The sequence below is a fragment of the Oxyura jamaicensis genome, chromosome 1, assembly GCF_011077185.1.
Source record: "Oxyura jamaicensis isolate SHBP4307 breed ruddy duck chromosome 1, BPBGC_Ojam_1.0, whole genome shotgun sequence".
NCBI lineage: Eukaryota > Metazoa > Chordata > Aves > Anseriformes > Anatidae > Oxyura > Oxyura jamaicensis.
Window position 1 is genome coordinate 170,425,782 of NC_048893.1, and position 13,525 is coordinate 170,439,306.

Genomic DNA, 13,525 nt, shown 5'->3' on the forward strand with positions numbered 1-13,525 from the left:
TTTCTGGTGTACCATGATGCCACAGCACTTGCTTTTCTAGGCCCAAGATAGTGTTTCGGACCGTGGCATGGTTTACGGGGTATGTTTCCAGCCACCCAGTTGTTGCTTCTACCACGGTGAGTATGTACCGTTTGCCTTGGCGGGTTTGTGGGAGTGATCCAATATAGTCAATTTGCCAGGCCTCACCATATCGAAACCCTAGCCATCTCCCCCTGTTCCAGGGAGATTTTACCTTCATGGCTCTCTTGATTGCAGCACAGATTTCACACTCATGGGTAACCTGTGTGATGGCCTCAATGGTCAGGTCTACCCCTCGATCATGAGCCCATCTGTATGTGGCATCCCTCCCCGGATGTCCTGATGTTTCATGGGCCCATTGAGCTACAAACAGCTCACCCTTATGCCCCCAGTCCAGATCCACCTGAGCCACTTCAATTTTTGAAGCTCGATCCACCTCTTTGTTGTTCTGATGTTCTTCAGTAGCACGACTCTTGGGCATGTGGGCATCCACATGATGTACTTTTACATCCAGGTTTTCTACCCGGGCAGCAATATCTTGCCATAGGGTAGCAGCCCAGGTAGGTTTACCTCTGTGCTGCCAGTTTCTCTGTTTCCATTGCTGCAGCCACCCCCACAGAGCATTTGCCACCATCCATGAGTCAGTGTAGAGATACAGTACTGGCCATTTTTCTCTTTCGGCAATCTCTAGGGCTAGTTGTATGGCTTTCACTTCTGCATACTGACTTGACTCGCCTTCCCCTTCCATGGCCTCCACAACTCTTCGTGTGGGACTCCACACAGCAGCTTCCATTTCCGATGGCTCCCTACCACATGGCAGGATACATCAGTGAACAACACATACTGCTTTCTGTCTTCTGGCAACTCATTATATGGTGGTGCCCCTTCAGCATGGGTTACCTCTTCTGTTGGCACTCTGAAATCTCTGCCTTCTGGCCAGTCCATGATCTCTTCCAGGATTCCTGGGTGATTAGGTTTTCCCATTCAAGCCCGCTGTGTAATTAACGCTATCCACTTACTCCACATAGCGTCAGTCGCATGATGTGTAGTGGGAATTTTCCCTTTGAACATCCAATGTAACACAGGTAGCCGTGGTGCCAAGAGGAGCTGTGCTTCTGTACCCACAACTTCTGAAGCAGCTCGAACACCCTCATATGCTGTTAGTATCTCTTTTTCAGTTGGGGTGTAACTGGCTTGTGATCCTCGATAGTCCAGGCTCCAGAAACCCAGAGGTCGACCTCGAGTTTCTTCTAAGGTTTTCTGCCAGAGGCTCCAGGTGAGGCCATGTTCCCCAGCTGCAGTGTAAAGTATGTTTTGCACAGCTGGTCTGGTACGGACAGGCCCAGGGGCTACTGCACGAGCTGTTTCTTGTTTGATTTGTTCAAAGGCCTGTTGTTGCTGAGGGCCCCACTCAAAATAGTTTCTCTTTCGAGTCACTCGATATGGAGGACTCACAAGCTGATTATAGCCTGGAACATGCATTCTCCAGAATCCTACAAGGCCTAGGAAATTTTGCATTTCCTTTTTGTTAGTTGGCGGAGACATTGCCGTTATTTTGTTGATCACATCCATTGGAATATGGCGATGTCCATCCTGCCATTTTACCCCCAGAAACTGGATTTCTTGTGCAGGTCCCTTGACCTTACTCTGTTTAATGGCAAAACCAGCTTTCAGGAGAATTTGGATTACTTTTTTCCCTTTCTCAAAAACTTCTTCTGCTGCGTTGCCCCACACAATGATGTCATCAATGTACTGCAGGTGTTCAGGAGCTCCCCTTTGTTCCAGTGCAGACTGGATCAGTCCATGGCAAATGGTAGGGCTGTGTTTCCACCCCTGGGGCAGTCGATTCCAGGTGTATTGGATGCCCCTCCAAGTGAAAGCAAACTGCGGCCTGCATGCTGCTGCCAAAGGGATGCAGAAAATGCATTAGCGATATCAATTGTGGCGTACCACTTGTCTGCCTTTGACTCTAGTTCGTACTGAAGTTCTAGCATGTCTGGCACTGCAGCACTCAAAGGTGGCGTGACTTCGTTCAGGCTGCGATAGTCCACCATTAGCCTCCACTCACCATTAGACTTTCGCACTGGCCATATAGGACTATTAAAGGGTGAGCGAGTCTTGCTGATCACTCCTTGACTCTCCAGCCGATGAATCAACTCATGGATGGGAATTAGGGAGTCTCGGTCGGTGCGATATTGCCGTTGGTGCACTGTTGTGGTAGCGATTGGTACCTGCTGTTCTTCAACCTTAAGCAATCCTACAACAGAGGGGTCTTCTGAAAGGCCAGGTAGGGTAGACAGCTGCCTAATATTCTCTGTGCTCAAAGCAGCTATGCCAAAAGCCCACAGGTACCCTTTTGGATCCTTGAAGTACCCTCTCTTGAGGTAGTCTATGCCAAGGATGCATGGAGCCTCTGGGCCAGTCACAATGGGATGCTTTTGCCACTCATTCCCAGTTAGACTCACTTCAGCTTCCAATACAGTTAGCTGTTGGGATCCCCCTGTCACTCCAGAGATACAGATGGGTTCTGTCCCTTGGTAGCCTGACAGCATTAAAGTACATTGTGCGTCAGTGTCCACTAGAGCTTTGTATTCTTGTGGTTCCAATGTGCCAGGCCATCGGATCCACAAAGTCTAATAAATCTGGTTGTCCCTCTCCTCTACCTGGCCAGAGGCAGGGCCCCTCTAGTCCTGGTTGGAGTGTCTGCCACTTAATTCTTGCAAATGAGAAGCAGAGGTCCCTTCATCAGGGTCAAGAATAACATCAGCTTTTCTACTGCCTCTGGAGAACTGCCCAACAGAAATTGGAGCAGCATTTTTTTTAGGAGCCCCTCTTGCTGCTGTATTTCCTTTCAGTTCACATACCCAAGCAGCTAGGGTTGAAGTAGGTACACCATCCCGTTTCCTGATATCTTCCCCATAATCACGCAGATAAAACAACAAGGTGCCACATGGTGTGCGTCTTGGGTACTCTCTCTCTCAAGCAGGAAAATACTGATTCTTAGTGGCTGAAATATCACTCCGTCTGGATGGGGGGAAATATGCTTGTTCTACAAGGTGGTCAAGTCTTTCGGACAGTTTCTCCACAGCTGAGACACAGGCCCGTAGTGGAGCAGATTGTCTTCATATTTTTTAAGCTGGCAGGACAGATTATACACTGTTGGTCCCATCCCCTCATCCCAATTAAATATTGCCAGTGTACTGGCATGTGATGATGGTGCACTCCGCACCAATTTACGCCACATGGATGTTGTACACTGGACTTCATCGGGATCTTTAGGTGTCTGGGCATTGTCCAAATCACTATAAATCATCTCCAGCACAGCTAATTCCCTCAGTTGCTGGAGACCTTTATCCACAGTGGCCCACTTGCCTACTTGATATACAATGTCTTCCTTATGGGGATACCTTTCTTTCACAGCTGCCAGGAGTCGCCTCCAAAGGCTGAGAACCTGTGTCCCTCTCCCAATTCCTTTATCAATTACCATTTCTCTAGAGAGGGATGCCAACTGCTTGGCTTCATTGCCTTCTAATTGTTGGCTATTGGCCCCCGTGTCCCAGCATCGAAGCAGCCAGGTGAGGATGTGTTCACCTGGGTGTCGACCATAATCCTTTCGTATTTCTCACAACTTGCTCAGGGATAGGGATCGATTGCTTTCGGTTTCGTTTATGATTTCCATCTCTTCTTCCTGCTGTTTTTGTGATGGCACTGCTTTAGAGGTGCCTGCCTCTTCCCCTTCTCCCTCCTTCTTAGGAGAGGCTTCTTCCCTTACTAAACGAGCTGACTTCCGTTTCCATTGTTTTGACTTGACTATGGGGGCGACTGATACCATAGTCGGTTGGTCCTCTGGGTCAGCCACAGCATGTGCTATCTGGTCATCAGATTCAAAGACTTTCTCCCTCTCTTCAAGGTGCTGGATGATGTTAAACAGTGTTTGGTAGGAATAAGCCAGGACCCAGCACAATGCCGCAAGCTGTCGTTCTCCGACATTGTCAGGGTCAGGGCATACAACTCTCAAACATTCTGTCAGGCTTTTAGGATTTTGCACTTGTTCAGGAGTGAAGTTCAAAACTATTGGGGGAGACACCCGTGACAGGTACCTGCCTATATCCTCCGACAAACCTTGCCACCTGCCACAAGGCTGTTTCAGGACAGATTGCTGGGTAAGCTTTCTAAACAATCGACTAATCTTAGAGAGAAGAGAAGACCCGTTATGCAGAATTAGAAATAGCAATATATGGGTTACACATGGATATTCAAAATACTCAAAAACTGTTATAATTAGCCCATTGTGAAAGAAGGAGAAGGTACCATTCCTGATATTATTCATAAACTGACTTCCAGATGAGGAAAGGAAGGCAGTGTAACTCTGAATATTCTCTAAAGGATAGTTTCCATGAGACCCAAATGATAACAGTGCAGAGCCTGAATGCCAGATTAAACTCAAGGCCAGTGCTTGGCAGCACAGCGAGTTTAAAAAAACGAACACAGATTGTAGCACATTCTCAGATCGGATATAGAGGTGAAAGGAGAATATGACTCTGATTGCATGACACATGATCAAACAAGCCAATATTAACAGGACACTGAACATGGTGACTAGCAAATAAGTGTGTTAGTTGTAAGACTTTTAATCAATCCTATTTTTATCTCAACCCTTCGAGCCCCACGTTGGGCACCAAAAAGGACTGTGGTGATTTTACCGTGCTAGGCAGCTGAACACCACAACCTCTCTCTCACTCCCCCTCCTCAGATGAGGAGGGGAAGAAGTAAAGGAAAGAACTCACGGGTTGAGATAAGGATAATTTCATTAAAGAGCAAAAAATATATTATTAAGGAAATATTGTTATTAGTTAAACAATTCAACTAAAGGGAAAAAAGGGGAAAGGGAAAGAGGGAGGGGGAAAGGGAATAACAACAACAACAACAACAAAGTAAAGGCTATGTGGAAGTGCAGAGGAAAGAAATTACTCTCTACTTCCCACAAATGAGCGATGCTTGACCACGTCCTTGAAGCAGGGTCTCAACACACGTAGCCGATGTTCGGGAGATGGACAGACGTTTTCACAACGAGAGCCCACCCCTCCCCCCTTCTTCCTTTTTCCACCTTTTATTGCTGAGTGTGACATCATATGGTATGGAATATCCCTTTGGTTGGTTTAGGTCAGCTGCCCTGCTGATGTTTCTTTCTCACTTTTTGGTCCACCCCCTAGGAGGGTCAGAGAGAGTCCTGATGCTGTGCCAGCACTTCTGAGCAGCAGACAACACCGGTGTGATACTACTGCTGTTCCAGCTACAAGTGCAGAGCGCAGCACTGTAATGGCTGCTGCAGGGAAATTTAACATCCCAGCCAGACCCAGTATACCTCCACAGGAACTTGTTTGACTTATCTTCTATCTGCAACAATTTGAGACACATACAACAAGTCTTCATATTTAATATAATAACTAGCAACCTGTGAGAACTGCAATAAAAAAATGGTGTATATGTTTATATTCAGATGGTATGGGAAGATAGTGATCCTGAGAGATACATTCTTATCTCTACCTTTTGAAGCTGTTCAGTTTTGCATGGTGTTGTGACTAAGAGCAAGTTTGGTCTAAACGTCACATCCACCACCTTCCAGGTAATCATCTGAAATGATGACCAACAGCCTGTGACACGTACTTTCTGTAAGTTCTTTGCTGACGGACCATGCACATGCTGCTGGCAGCATATCCCAGTCAAATACAGAAAACTTCAGTTTGAACACTGTTCCAGCTCTCATTGGTTCTTCCTCCAGTAGCTGTTTAATATAGCAAAAACATAATTTTGGATCTGGGACTAGAATCAAGGTCTCTACTTGAGGGTGACAAGATGAAGGTCTATTTGTAGAAAAATATCTGCAAAGAAACATCAGAACTAGTCATCTGCCATTATAAAATGGGATTACTTCCCATCTAAAATATGTAGATAATATAAGAAAGCAGAAGAGTTCATAGTCATGCAGGAACTTTATCATACGCTGGAGAGCAGCCTAGAAGAGAGGGATCTGGGGGTCGTGGTAGACAGCAAGTTGAATATGAGCCAGCAGTGTGCCCTGGCAGCCAGGAGGGCCAACCATGTCCTGGGGTGCATCAAGCATGGCATTGCTAGTAGGTCAAGGGAGGTGATTGTCCCACTCTACTCTGCGCTGGTGCGGCCTCACCTCGAGTACTGTGTGCAGTTCTGGGCACCACAGTATAAAAAGGACATGAAACTGTTGGAGAGTGTCCAGAGGAGGGCTACGAAGATGGTGATAGGCCTGGAGGGGAAGACGTACGAAGAACGGCTGAGGTCACTGGGCCTGTTCAGCCTGGAGAAGAGGAGGCTGAGAGGAGACCTCATCACAGTCTACAACTTCCTCGTAAGGGGGTGTCGAGAGACAGGAGACCTTTTCTCCATTAACACCAGTGACAGGACCCGCGGGAACGGGGTTAAGCTGAGGCAGGGGAAATTTAGGCTTGACATCAGGAGGGGGTTCTTCACAGAGAGGGTGGTTGCACACTGGAACAGGCTCCCCAGGGAAGTTGTCACTGCACCGAGCCTGTCTGAATTTAAGAAGAGATTGGACTGTGCACTTAGTCACATGGTCTGAACTTTTGGGTAGACCTGTGCGGTGTCAAGAATTGGACTTGATGATCCTTAAGGGTCCCTTCCAACTCAGGATATTCTATGATTCTATATTCTATGATTCTATATGCACTTAGTGGAGGGCTAGGGAAGGAATTTAATAGCAATGTTTTATTATAGGTGTAGAAGAAATATGCTATTACAATGCAGTCAACATGCTGGAGGGAAGGGATGCCATCCAGAGGGACCTGGACAGGCTTGAGAGGTGAGCCCATGTGAACATCATGAAGTTCACAAGGCCAAGTGCAAGGTCCTGCCCCTGGGCTGGAGTAATCCCAAGCACAAATACAGGCTGGACAGAGAATGCGTTGAGAGCAACCCTGATGAGAAGGACTTGAGGGTGTTGGATGACAAGAAACTCAACATAGAGCCACCAATGTGTGCTTGCAGCCCAGAAAACCAACTGTATCCTCGGGTGTATCAAAAGAAACATGGCCAGCAGGTCAAGGGAGGTGATTCTCCCCCTCTGCTCTGCTCTCAGGAAGCCCCACCTGTAGTACTGTGTTCAGCTCTGGGGCCATAAGCTCACAAAGGACCTACAAGAGCTAGTCCAGAGGAAGGCCATGAAGATGATCAAAGGGCTGAAGCACCTCTCCTCTGAAGAGAGGCTGAGAGATCTGGGGTTGTTCATTCTGGAGAAAAGATGGCTTTGGGGAGATCTTATAGTTGCATTCCTGTACCTAAAGGGGTCCTACAGGAAAGCAGGAGAGGGACTCTTTGTCAGGGAGTGTAGTGATAGGACAAGGAGTAATGATTTTAAACTAAAGGAGGGTTGATTTAGTTTAGATATTAGGAAGAAATTCTTTGCTCAGAGGGTGGTAGGGCACTGGAAGACGTTGCCCTAAGAAGTTGTAGATTTCCCCATGCCTGGAAGTGTCCATGACCAGGCTGGATGGGGCCTTTGAGCAACCTGGTCTGGTGGGAAGTGGTATGGCAGAGGGGTTGGAATTAGATGATTCCTTTAAGGTCCCCTCCAATCCAAACCATCCTGCGATTCTATGATTACAGACTGTCCCTTAAAACTCCAGAATAAGGGTTTATTTTCAAAATGATTAGGTCACTGAATACACACTACACAATGCCTTTATTACTTTTTCCACCATTAACTGTTATTAAATAAATCTTGGTAATAATAGGTAGAGATAAGTTCCGACTAAAGCCTACAAAATACAGGAAATTCAATGTTCAGACTTTTAATTCCAGTCTTTACCTTGGACCTTTGTGTCTTGATATTGCAGGGACCAGGAAGCAATGAATAAACATCTTTTAGCTTATATCACAGTACATGTGATATAAAATACAAAAAAAAAAAAAATAATAATAATACCAAAAAGCTTACAAAATATGTAAGCTTTAAGCCCTATATTACAGCATTGCCACAAGCTTCACAGTGAGTTTGCAAGACCTCAGGACTGAGTCTTGTCATGCCTGCTCTGCTTGAACTTGTTTTTTCCAGTCTGCAGCTTTATGTCACTTGGTTTAGCTGTCACAGCAATTTCTCTAATTGACTAGATATCTACAGATAATTTGTTTTATTTTTATTGTATGTGTATGGTCAAGCCATAGTTTTATACAGGTAGTAGAATATACAGATAGTAGAATCAGGCAGTTTTCTGTGCAGTATGCAATATTTATGGTTCTAAGGTAATGATGTAACAGAGAAATGCAGTCCTGGTATGACATGAGAGGCCTTGAAAAGTAGGAACAATGAGTGTGGCATAGATATAGTGAGGGAATGATAAGTAATGGGACACCAGAATGGGGACTGGAGACCTCACAACTCACCCAGACCTGGGCAATCTGGTTTTAGGGATAGAAATAATAAGAAAGATATAGTATGTACTCATGTGAAGAATAGCATATACAGTAAATTTGGAGTTGCAGATCAGCAACTATAGAACAAAGGTGTAAAAGAAAGTTAGCAAACAAAAAGGATCCAGAGTGAAGAAGAAACCATCAACATGAACATATTCCTTCCAATGAAGAACTCCAGGTGCTGACAACTCACTTTAACAACGTTCCCCCTTCCTTCTTCCTCCCAAGAAATAAAACACTGACTCCCAAAAGCAGAGCAAGGGTGAAAAAAATGAGGCTGAAAGAAAGTGCATGTATAACAATTTTAATTGCATTATTATTTCTTTTTCTATTACAATTATGTCTAGATTATGGTTAGAATGTTAGTTACACTAACATAAATTGTTGCTTTTATATGTATGTAAGATGTGCCTACTTTTTACTCATAAAGATTCTGAGTGTAGCAGATACTGACTGTAATGAAATAGAAGTAGATAAATTAACAAATTCTAAGATTCAGAATCGGAGTTGTTCCACATGGTCTTCATTGTCCTGTAGTGTTTTGTTTTTAATGCTCACATTCAAAGGTAATGGCTCTAAATAGCCTTAGTTGCTTACTGATTGTTGTTTTCTTTTATCATTCTTGCACCAGGAAGCAATGGAAAAAATAAGGGGAAGGTGTCATAGTATCACTTAACGTTATGTTTCATAGAGTCATAGATTCAAGGACTTCAGTTGTCTACCCAGCGAAAAGCTAGTTGCTTGGGCAACACACTGGATTTGAGATTCAGAATTCTTGATTTTGCAGCAAATCTTTCATGTAATCTAGGAATAGTCTTAAATCCACTGTCCATAGGTTAACTTTATTTCATCCCACCTTTGCCCCTGGCATTTTTTGTTTGTTTGTTTGTTTTCCTTCAGCTTGCAAGCTGTTTGGCATGGTAATTTTATTTATTTATTTATATTTAATGTGTTTGCATCACTTAGAAAGCTCTGGCTTTGTTTAACTTTAGTAAGTATACAGAAGAAGAATGTGGTTGATTATTATGTGTTCCACCGATCCTGCCCAACACCCTGTTGAGCAACCTCACTCAGATATTTTATTAGTGACAAAAGTTTTTAAAAGTTAATATTTGAAGGCAACATATCTATTTTTATGACATTTCCATTGACAAGACTCTGTTTGGCCTTAAATTCAGGATACAAGATTGCTAATTCATTAACAATGCTGTCAGTGAAATGTGATACCAGTTAGAACATAAATATTTAATACTGAGGTATACCAAGCAATAGGTTCTACTCTTAAAAAAAAAAAAAAAGGAAAAATAATGCTTTTGATTTTATGAAAACCTTCCAGAACAATCAAAATAAAATAAAAAGAATCAATATTTTAATAATGCAGGTAGCTCAATAGGATTTTTACAGCAATTGAGACATAATTAATGCCCACTCTTTATTACCAAAAAGGAAAGCAAATATAATATATTCATAGGAACTAGAATGAAGGATCCATCATTAAGTGAATGAGACACTTTGATTATCCATGGGTCATTAGTTCAATATGCTCTAATGGCTCCTAAAGAGCTGTTGCACGGTCTGAGAGTACTTGCTGACTTAGCTTATAATGCATCGATACAGAAGAAAAAATATCAATATCAAAAAATCATCTTGGTAGGCCTATATAGGAATATTTCTGTCCTGTCCACTTTGCAGTTATTATGTGCATGAAATACCTATGTTTTATTCATGGCACCAACTCTTGGTGATATGACACAATCATTGTCTGAAATTGTTACTCCTTTTCACATTTTCTGAAATTTATATCACACAAAATCCCAGTTGTCAACTTTCTGAAATCATATTGGCTCTTCTCTGCATCTTAGGTGAATTTTAGATGGTCATGTGCAAGAAAACAGAAAATTTCTATTTACTAACTTAGTGTCCTTTAGAACCCCTTTATGCTTTTCTATGTCTTACAGATTTACAGTTTTGGTGAGAGATTGCTTAGATATTAACATTGCTACTACTGCAGTGCATGGCAATTTATTTCTGTAATCTTGTGTGTTCTTCACATGATTGTGGAACATTTTATAAATCTGGAGCTACACTCTACTTTTATTAACTTTTCCTTTTTAATCCATTCTGACCTTTCTTCACTTTTATTGTTATTGTTCCATGGTACATACAGGCTCACTAAAAAATGTTTGATTGACTTTCTTCTTATGTCCTTTCATGTCCTAAAAATTACCAAATAGTGTGTCTCATGCAAACACACACTTGAGTGGGGGAGGTACACATAGCCACGTACCCTCAGGATATTATAAAGATAGCATTAGAATTTTTCCTAAGTAGACAGAAGGCAGCAATTACACACTGACATGAAAATCTTTTCATGGCATCATATGATAATTGAGTTTGTAAGGAACCTTAGGAAATCATTTTCTCCAGCTTCCTGCTCAAAGAAGGATCAGCTCTGAAATCTGACCAGGTTACTCAGGACTTTGCCTAGTAGGGTCTTAAAGATATCCAGAGATAGAAACACTACCTTTCTGGACAACTTATTTCTTCATTTGGCTGTCCTCATCATGAAAATCTTTTCCTTACATCTGTTCTGAAAACTCTTGTTTCAACTTATGCCCATTCTCTTTTGCGCTCTCACCTTTCACAGCTCTGAAGAGCCTGGTTCTGTCCTCTACATTAACTTCCTCACAGGTAAGGGAGGGCTTCTGCTAACTCTCCCCAAATCTGTCTGTTCTTTAGGCTGAACAAACTGAGATCCCTAAGCCTCTTCTCACACATCTGATACTATTAATTACATTTTTAAAAAATCATAAATATGTTCAGTAAATCTTACCTTTAAAAACATCAGATTAACATATAACAGCCTTAGGCTTAGGTTCAACAAATGATTTATTATCTTACCTGCTGTGATAGTTTTATATCTAATCTTTGCAGTCAGAAGTTGAAACTATACTTTGTTGGATCAATTTTCCTTGCTTGTTCTTGATTGTTCACTTATTTGTCTATCCAAATTATGCTTACTTTCATATTACATGCTATTCATGTGATTTCTTACCTGGAGTATGTCTTTTTTGTTCAAACCAAGTATTTCATTGGCTCCTTACAATATGTATTGTCACAATCAGCAATTTATGATTTGCCCTCAGTATAGTACACACCCAAAGGATATCTATGAATTCCTTATTATCTCTTTTCTCAAAGGTCTGTCAATCTATTCCTGTCCTTCTTCAGTTCCTTTTTTCTGTCCCAAAGAAACCACCATTTCTATACTCTTTTATTATTATTATTGTTTCTCCAATTCAACTGTCACTTACCCCAAGGACTGTTTCCCTCAAATCTGTTAATCACAGAGTTGTTAGTCCTTGCCCAACAATGTCCTCTGCCCAACAATGACATCAAGTTCTATTTGATTTCTCAACCCTAGATCTTCTTATACAACTAGGACACCTTATCAGAAATCAGTAAGAATAAATGGCCTACATCAAGCCATCTGCTGTGGTTGTCCACCATCATGGTGGACATGTCATGGTAATGACATTTTAAGAATTATGCTTCAACTCCTTCCCGTTTCCTGCTGGAGAAAGGGAACTTAGTGCCTGCACTTAAGTGTGTTGATCACCCAGTATAATATTAGCCAGCCAAGAAAGAGGGATTGTCTGCAATAGTATTGCAGAATTGTCACCAGTAGGACACTACCTTCTCTTTCCACATGACTGAATAGGTGGAGGTACTAGACAAAAGAATCAGGGTAGAAACCTGACCAATACAGATAGACAGTCTGAAGGTCCTACATTGTCAAGGGTAGATTTTCTAATTTTTCCTGTTTTCTCTCTTTTTTTTTTTTTTCCTTTTTTTTTTTTTTTTCCTTTTCTTCAAAGGATTTAGATTTTTGTACTTGGGCAATGTATTTTGCATGTCTGAGCTGAACAATCTTTGAAGACACCTTATAGTATCAGGAGCACATCTTCCTTCTTTGCCATTATAGCTGCCTTCTTCCTTTTTTTTTTTTTTTTTTTTTTTTTCTTGCCTGTCTAAACAGTCCAAAATCTGAAGCTTCTCTTTCAGCTTTCACTTGTTTATAACTTCTCTGTTCTGGCACAGAAAAGGAAATTGTCCACATTTATAGAATGGTTTTTATTTTTCTAGATATCAACTGAACTGATGCAGTAGTCAGTTGCCTTCCTACTACTAGACACCTGTGTGCTTTCAGGTAGCTGTAGCATTTTTCTGTTCCCCAGGCAAAGATATAACAGGTGTCTTATGTGGAATCAAATTTGGTGTATTTCTCATTTACCTAGCTTCCTGTCAGGATTTCTCTACACACAAAGAATAACCAGGTCTATGAATTCATTTCATACCATCTTGTACGGGTATTCAGGAGCAACAGAGAAGGAACATGGGATGGCAACAATCCCTGTTATCCAAAACTGGAATACATACATTACATAAGTAAAAATCCAATGTTATTTAAATGCTTCTCAGACCAGTATGCAGATAGGGTTCACATCAGGGCATCGTAGTGAAGCACTACCCATAACAAAGAATACAAATTTAATTCACTGATTATTTTTTTTCTAGTACATTTTCTTTTCATTTCAAACTGCTAAATTTAAAGTGCATGCTTTAGTCACTCTGTTTTAGTTTTTATTCTGCTTTTAGTTTTTAGTCTGCTTTAGTTTTTGTCCAGGCTTAGTATAGTACAATTGATACTAGCCCAGTGTGAACTGCTGTTGGGTCTACTAAAGAGACACAGCATAGTGTGATGATGTTTGTTTCTGTTGAGATTTAATGTCTATTTGACTTGGCAGCTGCTTTCTGAGACATGGTTATCACAGGGGATCTCTTCATTTCAACAGCCACAGTAGAGGTTTCCTCTCTGGTAGTGAGTGTCTAACACCTGCTCTCCTCTTATCTTTCTCTTCCAGTTTTCCCTGTCTTTGGAATAGCTAGCCACAGGCCAGGACTCCCCCTCCTTTTTTTTTTTTTCTTTTTTTTTTTTCTTTTTTTTTCCCCCTCAGAATTGTGACAGCAGCTTTCTTGC